Source organism: Pteronotus mesoamericanus, unplaced genomic scaffold (genome assembly GCF_021234165.1).
Source record: "Pteronotus mesoamericanus isolate MK-2021 breed Mesoamerican mustached bat unplaced genomic scaffold, CSHL_Meso_final contig_256, whole genome shotgun sequence".
Taxonomy (NCBI): domain Eukaryota; kingdom Metazoa; phylum Chordata; class Mammalia; order Chiroptera; family Mormoopidae; genus Pteronotus; species Pteronotus mesoamericanus.
The window spans coordinates 2,782,674-2,798,966 of NW_026555108.1; the positions used below are offsets into that span (position 1 = coordinate 2,782,674).

Consider the following 16,293-nt stretch of genomic DNA (forward strand, 5'->3'; position numbering starts at 1 on the left):
TAGAGACAAAAAGAACAATTCAAAGGATCAACCAATCCAGGAGCTGGTTCTTTGAAAGGATAAATAAAATCGAGAAGCCTTTAAGCAGACTCATCAAGAAAAAAAGAGAGAGGACCCAAATAAATGATATTGGAAATAAAAGAGGAGAAATAACAACTGATACCACAGAAATACAAAGGATTGTCAGAAACTACTATGAACAATTATATGCCAAGAAATTTGAAAACCTCAATGAAATGGACAAATTTCTAGAAAAGTATAATCTTCCAACACTGAAGGAGGAAGAAACAGAAAGCTTGAACAGACCGCTAACAGCTGGGGAAATTGAAGCAGTCATCAAGAAACTCCCGGGACACAAAAGCCCAGGGCCGGACAGTTTCAAAGGAGAATTTTACAAAACGTTTAAGGAAGAGCTAACCCCTGTCCTTCTCAGACTATTCCAAAAAATCCAAGAGGAGGGAAGACTCCCAGACTCTTTCAATGAGGCCAGCATCACCCTGATCCCAAAACCAGATAAAGACCCTACAAAGAAAGAAAACTACAGGCCAATTTCGCTCATGAACATAGATGCTAACATCTTTAACAAAATATTGGCAAACCGCATCCAGCAACACATTGAAAAGATTATCCACCATGATCAAGTGGGATTCATCCCAGGGATGCAGGGATGGTTCAATATACGCAAGTCAATAAACGTAATACATCACATAAATAAAAGGAAAGACAAAAACCACATGACCATCTCAAAAGATGCAGGAAAAGCATTCAATAAGGTACAGCACCCATTTATGATCAAAACACTCAGCAAAATGGGAATAAATGGGGCATTCCTCAACGTAATAAACGCCATATATGAAAAACTTACAACCAACATCATACTCAATGGGCAAAAACTAAAAGCTTCCCCACTAAGATCGGGAACATGACAGGGATGTCCGCTCTCACCGCTTCTTTTCAACATCGTATTGGAAGTCCTAGCCACAGAGGTCAGAAAAGAGAAAGAGATAAAAGGCATCCAAATAGGAAAGGAGGAAGTAAAACTATCATTGTTTGCAGATGACATGATAGTGTACATAGAAAACCCTGTGGACTGTACCAAGAAACTCCTCAACCTAATAAGTGAATTTGGCAGAACAGCAGGATACAAAGTCAATATTCAGAAATCAAAGGCATTTTTGTACACCAGCAATGAAATAGAAGAAGAAGAAATCAGAAAAAAATATCATTCGATTTAGCAAGAATAAAAATAAAGTACCTAGGAATAAATTTAACCAAAGAGGTAAAAGACCTGTACACAGAAAACTATACAACATTGAGGAAAGAAATTAAGGAAGACACAAATAAATGGAAGCATATACCGTGCTCATGGATTGGAAGAATTAATATCATCAAAATTCCATACTACCCAAGGCAATTTATAGATTCAACGCAATCCCTATTAAGATACCAGTGACGTATTTCACAGAAATAGAAGAGACATTTCAAAAATTTATATGGAACCATAAACGACCCCGTATAGCCACACCAATTTTGAGAAAGAAACACAAAGTAGGAGGGATCACAATACCGGACATCAAACTGTACTACAAAGCCACTATACTCAAAACAATCTGGTACTGGCACAAGAACAGACCCATAGACCAGTGGAACAGAATAGAAAGCCCAGAAATAAGCCCAGGTCTCTATGGGCATCTAATATTTGACAAAGGGGGCAGAAGCATAAAATGGAGCCATAATAGCCTCTTCAACAAATGGTGTTGGGAGAGCTGGACGGCTACATGCAAAAAATTGAAATTGGATCATCAGCTGACACCATACACAAAAATAAACTCAAGATGGGTAAAAGACTTAAATATAAGTCACAACACCATAAAAATCCTAGAGGACAACAGTGGCAGGAAAGTCTCAGATATCCCACGCAGCAATTTTTTCACCGATATGTCTCCTAAAGCAAGGGACATAAAGGAAAGAATAAACAAGTGGGACCTCATCAAAATAAGAAGCTTCTGCATGGCTAAAGAAAACATCAGCAAAATGAAAAGGGAGCCAACCGTATGGGAAAATGTATTTACTAATGATACATCAGATAGAGGTTTGATCTCTCAGATATATAAAGAACTCACTCGACTCCACTCCCAGAAGACAAACGATCCAATCAAAAAATGGGCAAAGGACCTGGGCAGACGCTTTTCCAAGGAGGAGATACAGAGGGCCCAGACGCATTTGAAAGGAAGCTCAGCATCACTAGCCATCAGAGAATTGCAGATCAAAACCACCATGAGGTACCACCTCACACAGGTCAGAATGGCCATCATATACAGATCCACAAACAACAGGTGCTGGCGAGGCTGCGGAGAAAAGGGAACCCTAGGACACTGTTGGTGGGAATGCAGACTGGTGCAGCCATTGTGGAAAGCAGTGTGGAATTTCCTCAAAAAGCTGAAAATGGAACTGCCTTTGGATCCAGGGATTCCCCTGCTGGGACTATACCCTAAGAACACCAAAACGCCAATTCAAAAGAACCTATGCGCCCCAATGTTCCTAGCAGCACAATTTACAATAGCCAAGTGTTGGAAGCAACCTAAGTGTCCATCAGTAGATGATTGGATCAAAAACTAATGGTACATATACACAATGGAATACTACACAGGAGAAAGGAAAAAAGAACTACTAAACTTCGCTACAGCGTGGATGGAACTCGAGAGCATCATGCTAAGCGAAATAAGGCAGGGGGCGAAAGACAAATACCATATGATCTCACCCCTAAGTGGAACCTAACCAACAATACAAAGATGCAAGGAAATTAAGACCAGTAACACTGAAAGGAAAAGAAAGCAACAGAGACTAGAAGGAAGGAGGGAGGGGGGCTGGGGAAAAGGAAGGGAAGGGGCAAATCAAGGAACATATAGCAAGGACTCATGGACAAAACCAAAGGGGAAGAGTTGAGGGAGAGAGGAAGGGAGGGAGGGGGCAAGGAAAAGTGGTGGGGGGTAGGCAGCGACAAATGTATTTGAAAAAATAAATTAATTAAAAAAGATAAAAACTAAAAAAAAACAAAACAAAAAAAAAACCACATTAGTTATTCCTTAACTATTTATATTGCCTTCAAAAGTAATTTGTAAAGACTTCTCAAATTGCAAGTTAATAAACTTAACAGAATTTAACTTCTTTCCTCATCCTCATTGAAAAAAAACCAACTAGCCATTTTATGTTCTCCTATATTTTGTTGTCTACAATTCCCTGACAATAGTACATACTTTTCCGTTGTTCTGAGTTTTACTACTTAAAGATTTGGGGCTGTAATAAGAGCCAGAGATACTCTCCCTAAAAAAATTAACCTACAGAAGCACATGAAAAATTTTTCAAACTAATTTTCAAAAGTGAATATAGCCCCCTGTTCATGAATTCCTGGCTGAGAACTCATTCAATAAGGAGACTATCACCTTCCTTAGTAACAGAAAACCAGGGTCCAAGTAGAGTGGTTAAGAACAGAGGTTCTGGACACTTACATGAGACCAATTTTAGTACTTGGATGTCACTTGGATCCTGATTTTTAAAAACATGAAATATGAGAAAATGAGGATTTGAACCCTACTTAGATAGGTAGTGATCTTAAGGAATGACTGTTTTTTTCCCCATTTTCTTTTAGGTATGATGATGGCATTGTGATTTTGGCTAAAAAGAGTGTTAGTCTTTTAGAGCTACATACTGAAACATTTGTGGATGAAGTGGCATTATGCCTGGGTTGGGGCAGTGGGTAGGGGTATAGATGGAACACTACTGGCTGTATCGTGCTAAATGTCAAAGCCGGGTAATAGGTACATGGGGAGATGTTAAAAGAAATGCAGGCTCTGAAGCTAGGTGCCCAGGTCTGATTCTTAGTTCTGCTTCTTACCAACTGTAGGATATTGGCCAAATTCATAATCTCTCTGTACCTCAGATTTTCTCCACAGTGACATGGGGATAATAACAATATGTACCTCTCAAGGTTGTGGCGAGGATTACATGGCACAGTACACTTATTTCAGTACCTGATACATAATAAACACTCAATAATTGTTAGTTACTATTTATACTCATGCTCCAAGTGGGCAGTGAGGAAAAAGTTTCCATGTGGGAAGGAAAGGCAAAGTCTTGCTGCAAAGATTTTTTCTCCCAGAGAGCTTTCTTTTCCTTGGGAACCTGTCTCCAATCACTGCTGCCATCTCCACAGGGGTCAGGGCCAAGAGGAGTTGCTCCATACTTCCCCTGCTCTGGTCCCAGTGTAGATATACAGCCCTGCTTGTCTTAACCCTAACACAATTGCTATCAGACTAGAGCAGCCAAAGAAGAAAATTACCAAAGGCTCACAAATACTAGCAGGGACATAAACACAGGAGTGCCGTGTAACTAGATCATGTGCTTCCGGGACATGCCTCGTGGTGGAGGCCACCTTTAAACCTCTAGCACTCAGGAGTACCTGCAGCACATTTACCCTGAAAACAATGAAGTGAACAGTGACAGGAATTCCTTCTCCCACATGCTTTGGGCCCAACATGTAATCTCAGTTACATGTTTCCATCTGAATACTTTGGGATTCTGGTGGAGAGACCCTAGAAAATTCCTTCCGTGCTCTTCTTGAGGGGATGCAACAGAGGTTAGCTGTGCCATACAGGTCCTGACAGTATCATCACCATCTTAATACAGTGTAAGAGTACAGTTTCACAAAGATGTCCACCTACAGTGTCAGAGAGGCCACTACCTTCCACATGGGAAAGGATCTTTCCCTAGCTCACAGAAATAGGGGACGGAATGACAGCAGCAACGGAAACTCGGGAACTAGGCCCTTCTGCTCAGGGTAACCATTTCCAGTTGCTGCGATATGTTGATTATTAACAATAAAGTGGTGATGATAATAATAGTGACAGCGATAATAATGGCAGTGATAACAGATACCATTACTTGAGCACTTCCTCTGTGCCAGATCCTTGTCTAAATACTATACATGCAGTATCTCATGTAATCTTCAAAACTAGTCTATAAAGTAGTAAGTAAACTCTTATTAGTCCCACTTTACAGATAAGGAATCAAAGACACTAAGAGGCTCAATGTTATAAAACCAGTGTGGCAGAAGCAAGTTTTCAAAGCTTGAAGTCTGTTTCCAGAGTCCACACTCTTTCTGAAGAGAGAGTTCATCATTCCTTCAAATTGTGAGAGTTCAGTATCATCCATTTTTCCTAAACAGACATCTGTTTCCAAAGGAAAACACACAGACCAGCTTCAGAAACTACAGAGAACTGGGAATAAATCCTTATCAGACAGGGAGGCCTCACAACTAGGCAAGTAGCCAAGTGGGGGCCTCTCTCCTATGTGTGGGTAAGTGGTGGAGAGGAATTTTGAAAGGCTGCACACTCGTCCAGCGAGAGAAATAAATCAACTATTATCACACAAGTAGAATCATGAAAATAAGTGCTATGAGGAGGACAGTCCTAATTCTGTCTGATGTGCTGTAGAAGATCTTGTACAATAGGTCACATTGGAGCTGGTACTTCAAGGATTACAATAGGTGGACAAAGGGAAAAAGAGATTTCAGACAGAGAACAACTCGGAGGAGTGAAAGATCATGGTTTGTCTAAGAAAATGTAAAATAAAAAGAAAGAGTTTAGTATGGCCTGAACACAGAAACCACTTTTAGATAAAAAGTGTGGGTAGCTGGAGATGAGATTTTTATGATGGGTTGAGGCTATATCATGAAGGGCATAAATGCCATGTTCAAGAATATGAACCTTATCATTGGCGTGCAGAGGACCCCAACTTTGTTTGCATGGAAATGACATTATTACATGTGTTTTTAGACTATCCCTTTCGGTTCATTATGAAAAGTAGAGTGGATTAGAGAAATCAGAGATAGGAAGACCCGATTGGGGACTGCTGAGAAGGATCTAAACTGGGGCAGCAGCAGCAAAGAGAGACACAGTCAAGAGATGTTAAGGGGGTGGAAGGACAGAGATATATGTGGGGATATGAAGGACTCCATGATGATGGTGGAAGGACTCACTAAAATACTACTGTATATACAAGTGGAATAAAAAATTTAGGGGAAAAATAATAATCTGCTACTGGCAAAGAACCACTGTGAGTAGAAGAAAGGGTTCCTTCTCAGAATAGTGTTCAGATATGTTGTAGGAAGTACAATATTATAGTATACAAGTGAGCTCTGGAATCAGATACATGCAAACTGTTACTCTGTCATTTAGTAGCTGTGGGAATTAGACAAACTACTCACCTTCACTAAGCCTCTGATGCCTTCACTATAAAATGGATCTCAATATACCTACCTCACATGGGAAGTGATAAGGACTGAGTATGAATTCACACCCACTTAAGATGTCTACAATTCAAAAGATAAGTCATGGACACAATATAAATGTCTGTCGACAGATGAATGGATATAGTGTGAAATTTAGCCTCAAAAAGAGTGATATCCTATAATTTGGAATGATATGGATGAACCTAGAAGACATTATGCCAAGTGAAATAAGCCAGATACAGAAAGAAAGAAAAACGGCATGATCTCATTTATATCTGGAATCTACAGTGTTGAATATATAGAAGTAGGGAGAAGAATGGTAATGACCAGGGGCTGGGAGGGGTCTAGGGAACAGGGAGATGTTGTTCAAAGGATCCAAAGTGGCAGTTACTGGAGATGAATAAGTCTGGTTATCAAATGCACAGCATGATGACTATTGTTAATAATATGTTTTGAACACTGGAAATTTGCTAATAAAGTAGATTTTGGGTGTTTTCATTAAAAAGTAGTATCTATGTGAGATGACATGTTAATCAGCTTGACCAGTAAACATTTCAGTTTGTATATGTATATCAAACCATTCATTTTATATACCTTACATATGCATATATAAAATTTTACTAAATAAAAAAAAAAACAAGTAGTGGCAAAATTGGGACATTCACCCATTATTGGTGGGCAAGTAAAATGGTGCAGATGCTTCAGAAAATAGCCTCAAAATAGTTTTCAAAAGTTTAAACATATTACTGACCATATCACCCAGTAATTCCACTCCAAGGTGTATACATTCCCAAGATCATTGAAAACATTTGTCCACACAAAAATCTGTGCACAAATGTTCATAGCAGCATTATAGCCAAAAAGTGGAACCCAAGTGTTTATCAACTGATAAATGGATAAACAAAATGTGATATATTCATATAACTCAATATTACTCATCCATAAAAAGGAATAAAGTATTTATGTATACCACATGACAGATGAACCTTGAAATCATTATAAGAAGCCAGCCACAAAAAGAACACACATTGTGTGATTCCATGTATGTGTAATATCCATAATAGGCAAATCCATAGAGACAGATGGTAAATTAGTGATTTCCAGAGGATGAGAGGAGTGAAGTATCAGAATATACAGGGTTCTTCTGGGGGTGAGGAAGACGTACTGGAATCAGATGGTGGCACAAGCTGGTGAATATACTAAAAACCACTGATGTACACTTTAAAAGGGTGAATTTTATGCCATGCGAATTCTATCTCAGTAAAAAAGTTAAAAATATAAATGCGTAGATTAGCTGATCCCATTGGTGACCTTTTGGCACAAAGCCCTCATCACAAGAGGAGCAAACTTGATCCCAGAATGGGGAAGTGACTAGCCCAAGTCACTCAGCAGGCTAGTGACCAAGATCAAATTAGACCTTAGGTATACTGGCACCCAGTTCATTTATTTATTACATACACTTTTTTGAGGACTCACGATGCTCCAGGTGCCACGCAATGAGATTATATTCTCTGGTGTGTATTTGGAGAGACTGTCAATAAATCAATGAGTGAATGTATCCAATAAAAATGAGATTATAGAACAACAGAGTAGGCACTCAGTGTTACTTTCCACTTTCTCCTGGAACGCCAGCTCACATCTATGAAGGAGGTGATCCCTTAAACTGGGTAATCCCTTTCTCTTCATTACTCCCTATACACCCTTTCATTTATTCTACAAGTATTTGCTGAACACATGCAATCTATAGGAATCGTTCTATGGGACAGAGATAAAGTGGAGCTTACATTTTAATGGAAAAGACAGATAATAAACATGTGAACAAACAGTATGATGAAATGAATAAAATAAAGCAGGGTAAAAGGATAGAAGGAAGATAAAGAACTCTTTTAACTAGAGTACCCAGAAAGGTCTCTCTGAAGAGACGGCATCTAGAATAGATATGAATATAGGAGTGAGGCTTGAGAAATTCTGGAGGAGGTTTAGGGTCAAGAGAACAGCAAATGTAAAGGTCCTTGGGTGAGTTTGACTCATGTAAGGAAGAGCAAAACCAATGAGATTACAGCAGAGATTACAAAGAGGACAGAAAGGCAGTGAAGTTCAGAAATGAGGACAGCGAGGTAAGCAAGGATCACATAATGCAGAATAAACTGTGAATGAATTTCCTTCTAAACATGAAGAAAAGTACTGAAAATTTGGAGCAGGGACAATGACATGATCTGATTTATATTTTTAAACAGTTGTTAAGTCTTACTGGCTGCTGTGGGGAATGGATTACAGTCCAGCAAGTGGAAAAGCAAGGACACTAGTTTGAAAACTACTGTAGCCACCAAGGTAAGAGATGATGGTGGCTCAACCAGGAAGGCAGCAGTGAGAATCAATAGGGTTTAGCATATAATGTACATGTAGAGCTAATGAGAATTGCTGATGTATTAGATGCAAGGTAAAAGGGAAAGAGAGTAATCAAAGAAGGTTCCAAAGTTCCTGACTTTAGCAATTGGGTGACTTAGCAGTTGGATGGGGGAGACCAGAGTAAGAACAGGTTGAGGAAAAATATGAAATAAAGAGTTGTGTTTTGTACATTTTATTTTTTAAATATTTTCATTTGTATTTATTGGAGTGACACTGGCTAATAAAACCATACAGGTTTCAAGTGTACAACTCAATATAACATCATTTGCATATGGCATTGTGTACTCACAGCCCAAAACCAAGTCTCCCTCATCTCCATTTATCACCCCCTACTCACTTTCACCTTCTCCCACCCCACTTTCCCTCTGGGTGTCACCACATGTTGTCTATGTCTATGTGTCATATATATATATATACATATATACATATATATATATATATATATGGCTTAACCCCTTCATCTTTTTCACCTAGCCCCCTTACCCTCCTCCCCTCTAATAGCTGTCAGCCTGTTCTATGTACCTATGCCTCTGTTTATATTTTGTTTCTTCATTTATTTTGTTGATTGATTCCATGTATAAGTGATATCATATGGTATTTGTCATTTTATTTTTTGGTCTTTAAAAAATGTTATTGATTTGAGAGGGAGAGAGAAAGAGAGAAAGGAGCACTGATTTGTTGTTCCACTTATTTATGCATTCAGTGGCTGCTTCTTGTATGTGCCCTGACCAGGGATCGAACCCACGGCCTTGGCCTATCACGTCGACACTCTAACCAACTGAGCTGCCCAGCACAGGCTGGTGTTTGTCATTTTAAATTAAAGATTCCCATGAGTTATCCAAGGATAACTATAGAACAGAGAGTTGAGAAGTAGAGGGGCAATAACAGTCCTAAATATATAAATTTAGAAGTCATCCTCAAATTTAAGATACTTTAAAGTTGTGAAATTGAATGAGATCAAACAGGAAACAAACATAGAAAGTGGACATTAAAAAAATATGGGACCCTCCAACAAGTAAAAATTGGGAAGAGAACCAAAGCTAGAAGAGGAGATTAAGATAGGTGTGTCTAGTGAGGCAGAAGGAGAGTTTGGTGTCTTGAAAGCCAAATAAATAAAATGTTTCAAGAAGGGAGAGAATTAACTGTGGCAAATGCTGTTCACAAGCTGAGTATGATGAGAACAGAGGAGTAGCCATTTGGTTTGGCCACATGGAGGTTGTTGGTAACCTTGACAAAAATGGTCTCAGTAGAGTAGTGGGGAAGGAGGCCCATTTACAATTAGTGCAGTCTCCATACTAAGCAATTATTCCATTGAATGGCATTTATTTTTTTCATATATCTCTTTATTTAGTGTATAAATTCCTTGAGCACAGAGACTGTGTCTTAATTCTACATAGCACTGTACCTGACAGAGAGTAGTTACTGAATCCACGTGAGCTGATTTTCTCCCCATATTTACTGACATAATTGGCAAATAAAAATTGTATATATTGGGTGAGCCAAAAAGTTTGTGTGATTTTTTCCATAAAATAAAGGACACATTTTTTATTTTCACAAATAACTTTATTGATTTGGCGATTTTCAGTATGTCAGCTACCTCCCATGTGGTAGAACATTGATTGTTCTCAATTAATGTCTCGATTTGATTGCTATCAACCTCAACTGGTCTACCAAAATGCAGAGCATCATCCAGGGAGAAATCTCCAGCACAAAACTTCACAAACCATTTTTTTGGTTGTTGCGAAGGATAGCCATTGAACAGGGAGTTGAGATGGAAACAGAGGGGCAATAACAGTCCTAGATACATAAATTTGGAAATCATCCTCAAATTTAAGATCCTTTAAAGTTGTGAAATTGAATGAGACCATACAGGAAACAAACAGAGAAGTGCATGTGAAAAAAAATTTTGGGACCTTCCAACATGTAGAAGCTGGGCAGAGAACCAAAGCTAGAAGAGGAGACTAATATAGGTATGTCTAGTGAGGCAGAAGGAGAGTTTGGTGTACTGAAACTTCGCAAACCACTTTTGACAGATTCAATTAGTCACAGCACCTTTTCCATACACTGCACAAATCTTTTTTGTGTGTTTCAGTTGCATTTTTACCTTACTTGAAATAATAAAGCATAATATTATGCCAAAAATGCTCATTTTCTTCCATCTTCAATATTAAAATGGCTGCACAAAAATTCACCAATTTTGATAAGTTTTTAAAAATGCATGCTGAATGACAGCTGTCACAATACAATCTTACAAAATTGTTTCAAATGAAGTTAAGGACAATTAAGCGCTACTAGAGACAGCTTATGGGGGGGGGACGTACTTTTTGGCCAACCCAATATGTAAGGCATATAATATGATGTTTTGATACATGAATATGTTGTGAAATGATTACCACAATCAAGCTAATTAACATCCATGACCTCACATAGTTACTGATTTTTTTTATGTGATGAGAATATTTATCTAATCTCTTCACAAACTCCAAGTACACAAACAGTATTATTAACCATAGTCACAATAGTATACCTTACCTCTCCAGAACTTATTCAGCTTGCATAACTTACATTTTGTACTGTTTGATCAACACCTTCTCATTGCCCATCTCCCAATTCCCTGGCAAACACTACTTTATTCTATGCTTCTATGATTTGGCCTTATTTTAGATTCCACGTATAAGTGAGATCATGTACTATTATTGGTCTTTCTGTCCTTGGATTATTTCATTTAGCATAAATTTCTTCAGGTTCGCCCTTGTCACAAATAACAGGATTTCCATCTTTTTAAAAACTACGTAGTATTCCATTGTGTCTGTGTATCTCCCTTATTTTCTTCATCCTTTCCTCCATCAATGGATACTAGGTTATTTCTGTATTTTCGTTACTGTGAACAATGTTGCAATTAACATCACAGTGCGGATATCTATTTGAGATACTGATTTCATTTCCTTTGGATATATACCCAAGTGGAATTGCTGGGACATATGGTACTTTTATTTTTAATTTTTTGAGAAAGCTCCATACTATGTCTACAATGGCTGTACTAATTTACATTCCCACCAACAGTGGATAAGGGTTTACATTTCTTCATATTCTCATCAACACTTACATTTTGTCTTTTTGGTAATAGCCACTCTAACAAGTGTGAGGTGATATCTCATTGTGGATTTGACTGGAACTTCCTTGATGATTAGTGAGGTTGAGCTTTTTCCATACACCTGTTGGCTACTTGCATGTCTACTTTTGAGAAATACCTATTCAGAACATTCAATCTCTTAAAATTTGAGTTATTTCTTTTTTATTATTGAATTGTATGAGCTCCTTATATACTTTGGATATCCAGCCCCTATCAGATAATATGGTATACAAATATCTTCTGTCCTGTAGGTTGTCTCTTCATTCTGTTGTTTCCTTTGCTATGCAGAAGCTGTTTAGTTTGAAGCAATCACATTTGTCTATTTTCCTTTTGTTGCCTTTGCTTTTGATGTGATACACAAAAGAAAAAATAATTACCCAGACCAATTTCAAGGAGCTTCCCCCTATGTTTTCTTCTAGTAGTTTTATTGTTATAGGTCTTACATTTAAGTCTTTAATACATTGAGTTGATTTTTGTATATGGTATGAGATAATGGTCCAATTTCTTTCTTTTCCATGTGGATATCCAGTTTTCTCAATACCATTTATTGAGGAGACTATACTTTTCCCATTGCATAAACTTTTTTGAAGATCAATTAACCATATATATGTGGATTTATTTCTGGGTTCATTATTCTGTTTCACTGGTCTAAATGTCTATTTTTTTTCCTGGCCATTTTGGGGGTTTTTTTCCCCATCACTATTTATCCCACTAGGTGCTCTTCCATGCCAGTATGATACTTTTTGATTACTATATCTTTGTCCTATATTTTTATATCAGAAAGTGTGATGCCTCTAATTCTGTTCTTCTTTCTCAAGATTGCTTTGGTTATTTGGGGTCTTTTGTGGTACCACATTAATTTTAGAATTATTTTTTCTATGTCTAAGAAAAAAGACATTGGAATTTTTATAGGGACTGCAATGAATCTGTAGATAGCCCTAAGCAGTATGGACATTTTAACAATATTCATTCTTCCAATATATGAACACAGACTATCTTTCTCTTTATTTGTGTCTTTTTCAATTTCTTTCATCAATGTCTTATAATATTCAGTACACTGGTCTTCAACTCCTTGGTTAAATTAATTCCTAAGTATTTTTGCATGCTATTGTAAATGGGATGGTTTTCTTAATTTCATTTTGTAAATTTCATTGTTAGTATATAGAAAAGCAACCAAATTTTGTATGTTATTTTGCATCCTGCACTTTACTGAATTCACTTATTAATTCTAACGATCTTTTAGTGGAGTCTGTAGAGTTTTCTATATATAAGATTATATCATCTGCAAACAGAGACAATTTTACTTATTCCATTATGATTTGAATGCTTTTTATTTCTTTTTCTTGTCTAATTTCTTTGGTTAAGCATATTCAAATACTGTGTTAAAGAGGAGTTAGATATAATAGACATCCTTGTTCCTGATCTTAGAGGAAATGTTTTCATTTCTGCTAAGAAACGTGTGGGTTTATCTTATATGGCCTTTATTATATTGAAGTACAATTTCTTATATATCTTATGTGGAGAATTGTTATCATCAAATGTTTTTCCTGTATCTACTTGAGTGATTATATGATTTTTAACTGTCATTCTATCATTGTGGTGTCACATTTATTGTTTTATGTTGAACCATCCTTGTATCTATCCGAGGAATAAATCCCAGTTGATCATGGTATAAAATCATTCTAATCTATTGACCAATTCAGTTTCTAGCATTATGTTGAGGACTTTTTCATCTGTGTTCTTTAGAGATATTGGCTTACAGTTTACTTTTCTTTTACTTGTCTGGCTTTGGTATCAAGGTAATGCTGACCTCAGGAAATGAGTTTGGGCTGCTTCCCTCCTCTTAAATTTTTTCTAGAAGAGTTTGAGAAGGATTGGTATTAGTTATTCATTAAATGTTTGGTAGATTTCTTAAGTTGAGAAAGACATCAGGTTGTGAGGTTTTTCTTGTTGGGAAGTTTTTTATTTCTGATTTAATATCCTTACTTGTTATTGGTCTGTTCAGATTGTCTGTTTCTTCATGATTCAGTCTTGGTAGGTTGTATGTTTCTAGGAATTTATCCATTTCTTCTGAATTATCCAATTTGTTGGTATGTAATTGTTGGCAGGTGTGTCTCTTTTTTAAAAAAAGATTTTATTTACTTATTTCTACACAGATAGGAAGGGAGAGGAAAGAGAGGGAGAGAAACATCAATGTGTGGTTGCCTCTCAAGTGCCCCCGACTGGGGATCTGGCCCCGCAACCCAGGCATGTGCCCTGACTGGGAATCGAACCTGTGACTTTGGTTCACAGGTCAGCACTCAATCCACTAAGCCACACCAGCCAGGGCTAATTATATTTCTGTAATATCAGTTGTAATGTCTCCTCTTTCATTTATAATTTTACTTATGAGTCTTCTCTCTTTTTTCTTAATGTAAATAAAGGTTGGTTGTATGTCTCTTTTTTTAATCTCTTTTTAAAAAACCTAATTTCTTTGATGTTTTCTATTGTTTTCCTGAACTCTATTTCTTTTATTTGCAATATGAGGCTTTTTCCCTTCCTTCTGCTAACTTTGGCCTTAGTTTGTTCTTTTTCTAGTTCCTTGAGACATAAAGTTAGATTATTAATTTGTGATATTACTTCTTCTTAAATAGGATTTTATTACTATAAACTTCCCTCTTAGAACAGCTTTTATTGCATCCCTTAAGTTTTAGTATGTTGTATTACCACTTTTTCTCATGACAATTTTTTTATCCCAATTTCATTTCTTCTTTGACTCATTGGTTTTTCAGGAGTGTGATGTTTAACTTCCACATATTTGTGAATTTTCCTATCTTTCCCCAGTTACTGACTTCTAAATTCATACCACTGTGGTCAGAAAAGATATTTGGTAAGATTTTAGTCTTCTTAAGTTTGTTAAGATTTGTTTTGTGGCTCAACATATGATTTATCCTGAAGAATTTTCTATGTGTGCTTACAAAAGAATGTGCAGAATACTGCTGTTAAATGGAATGTTATGTACGACGTTTGTCCAGAAGGCATCCAGCCTTCACTATCTGGAAAAATAGAGACATTTATTGAGGAAGTACAAGATACAAGAAGCACTGTACATAGGACAATGACACCTCAGTCGCCTTCCAAGTAGGCACCTTGGGACCTCAGACAGTTCTCCCAGTCACCATCAGCTGCCCCGTCGAATTTTCCTGAATCTCATCGATGGTTTAAAATCTATTCCCTTTCAAAGGTGATTCTAGTTTTGGGCAAAGCCAGAAGTTGCAGCGTGCAAAATCTGGGCTGTAGTGGGGCTGAGTCATCTGGGTGATTTGATGTTTTGCCAAAATTCTGCACGAGAGGCAATGCATGAACAGGCATGGTGTGGTGATGAAGCTGCCAATCACCACTTAGTTGCCCATAGCTGTGGCTTCTGAATCATCTGAATAGTTTCCACAGAGGAATGTTCAAGCTTAATGCAAAATTTGACGCAGATTCATTGCTCTCCTCGCTCAGTCATCTTGAATGTGATGGCCACACAGTACACATGCTCACTCAATGGCGTCTACCACCCCCACTGACTAGCACAGTGAAGTCATCATTGTTCACACATGTACATTCTCATGCACTTTCCTTGGCTGCCAGGTTACATTGATGTGAAGCAAACCATTCTAGTTATATTAACAATGGCTGGACTTTTTCTGGACAGACCTCACATATATGTCAGGTTAAATGGGTTTTATATTGTTAAAGTGAGCTGGGTTTTTTTATTGATTTTCTGTGTGGATGATCTATGCATTGTTGAAACTGGGGCACTGATGTCCACTAGTATTATTTTATTTCTCCGTTCATTTCTGTTATTATAATATTTGCTTTACAAGCCCTGGCTGGTGTGGCTCAGTGGATTGAAGGCCAGCCTGTGAACTAAAGGATCGCTGGTCTGATTCCCAGTCAGGGCACATGCCCGCATTGTGGGCCAGGTCCCCCGTAGGGGGCACACAAGAGGCAACCACACATTGATGTTTCCCTCCCTCTCTTTCTCCCTCCCTTCCCTTCTCTAAAAATAAATAAAATCTTTTAAAAAATTTGCTTTACATAATTAGGTGCTCAGAAGTTGGGGGAGGATTCACATGGGTAGTGTGAAAATGTCTGCTGGTCAAAGCACATGCGTGGGTTGAGGGTTCGATCCCAGGTTGGGGTGCATACAGAAGGCAAGCAGTCAATGTTTCTCTCTCACATCAATGCTTCTCTCTCTCTCTTTCTCCCTCCCTTCCATTCCCTCTAAAATAAAAAATAAAAATTTAAAAAATTAAAAATGTTCTTCCTACCATATGCAATGAACCTTGTCTTATTTTTGTGCTCCACCAAGGTGCTATAATCTGTCAGTGGCTACCATAGCTCTCATGAAGATATTTTGATGTGCGGATGGTTATTCAAATTGTTGTCACTGTGAGGGGATATGCTCTGGAAAGTACTATTCAGCCATTTTTGC

General features: G+C 37.6%; 1 protein-coding gene across 1 annotated transcript in view; it reads right to left on the reverse strand.

Moving 5' to 3' along the window:
• Nucleotides 1-16,293, reverse strand: part of OPHN1 (oligophrenin 1) — a 279,618-nt gene that overhangs the window by 22,134 nt on the left and 241,191 nt on the right. The window lies entirely within an intron of this gene.